Source organism: Prionailurus viverrinus, chromosome C2 (assembly GCF_022837055.1).
Source record: "Prionailurus viverrinus isolate Anna chromosome C2, UM_Priviv_1.0, whole genome shotgun sequence".
NCBI lineage: Eukaryota > Metazoa > Chordata > Mammalia > Carnivora > Felidae > Prionailurus > Prionailurus viverrinus.
The window spans coordinates 87,790,812-87,792,557 of record NC_062569.1 but is presented as its reverse complement, the minus strand read 5'-3'; positions in this window follow the sequence as shown (position 1 = coordinate 87,792,557).

The window sequence follows — 1,746 nt, the reverse complement described above, 5'->3', positions numbered from 1 at the left end:
TTTTTCTATTTTTAAAAACGGTTTATTAAAAAAAAAAATTAATGTTTATTTTTGAGAGAGAGACAGTGTGAGGGGGGGCTAGGGATAGAGAGAGAGGGAGACACAGAATCCTAAGCAGGCTCCAGGCCCTGAGCTGTCAGCACAGAGCCCGACACGGGGCTCAAACTCATGAACTCTGAGACCATAACCTGAGTTGAAGTTGGATGCCCAACTGACCGAGCCACCCAGGTGCCCCAGTTTTATTTTTGAGAGAGAGAGCCCAGGTGCAGGAGCAAGGGAGGGGCAGAGAAAGAGGGAGAGAGAGAATCCCCATCAGGTTCTGCGTTATCAGCGTGGAGCCCATGGAGCTCAATCTCACAGTGAGATCATGACCCGAGCTAAAATCAAGAGTCTGATGCTTAGGCACCCAGGCACCTCCCCTTCTCTTTTTTTAAGTTTTATTTATTTATTTTTGAGAGTGGGGGAGGGGCAGGGAGAGAGAATTTTTTCTATTTTAACCAGTTTATCACTGTAAGCAGTCGGAGGGTTGGGTTGCAGGGATTTCCATTGTGATAGTGGAACCAACAACCACCCTCCCGTGTGTGCTTTTATCAAGGTTTCATGGACATTCTCACTTATGCAGAGACTACTTTGAAAGTATACGCAGGAAACTGGTGATTGTGGAAAGAGGGAGAAATTGTGAAAAACGAGAAGAAAAAGTTTTCAATCAGACCGTTCTGTACATTGACCATTAATTAGTATGTACAGATTTTCAAAAAAGGTATTAACTAGTCAAAGAAATCCATGTGAGATGCATTAGATGTAGCAAATGGTAAAGGCTCTGACTGAACCACCTAAAAAAGTAAACCCATTGGTAGCCGTAAGGAAGCCATTCTGATGTATTATATTCCAAGGGAAGTGTATCTTATAAATAAACAGATGTCTTCAAATATATTTGTTTAGGCCTGTCTCCTCACTCACCATCTTTCATGTAGGCACTTCCCCTCTATAGAACAAAGCAGTTTCATTACTGTCTTGCTTCTTCCTCAAGGATATGCATGTGGCTACTAATTCTCACAAGGGCAAGCTTGGACACAGGTGAAGCAATTAAAAAGCCTCCCTATTCTAGGGGCTGCAATTCCTGCAATCATACTGAAGGATCCAGCTGGCACTTGTAGTGATGAGATGAAACCGTATGATGGTTTTGGTAATTGCACAGAAAGCCTATTAAAAAAAAAAGCAAGCAAGCAAGCAAGCCCTACCAATTATGCCTTTTGCTATACAGCAGCAGTGTCCACTCACCGTAAGTAGCTATTGAGCACTTGAAATGTGGGTATTCCAAATTGAGATGTGCTAGAAGTACAATGGATTTTGAAGACTTAACTCTGAAGGAGTATAAAATATCTTGGCAGTAATTTTAATGCATACCAGTTGAAATGACAGTATTTTGGATATATGGAGTTAAATATAGAAAATTTTCACATATTTCTTTTTAGTTTTCTAATGTAGCTATAAGGACATTTATTTTTTAATTTTTTTTTAACGTTTTTATTTATTTTTGCGACAGAGAGAGACAGAGCATGAACGGGGGAGGGACAGAGAGAGAGGGAGACACAGAATTGGAAGCAGGCTCCAGGCTCTGAGCCATCAGCCCAGAGCCCGACGCGGGGCTCGAACTCACGGACCGCGAGATCGTGACCTGAGCTGAAGTCAGACGCTTAACCAACCGAGCCACCCATGCGCCCCCCTTTTTTTTTTTTAATTTTT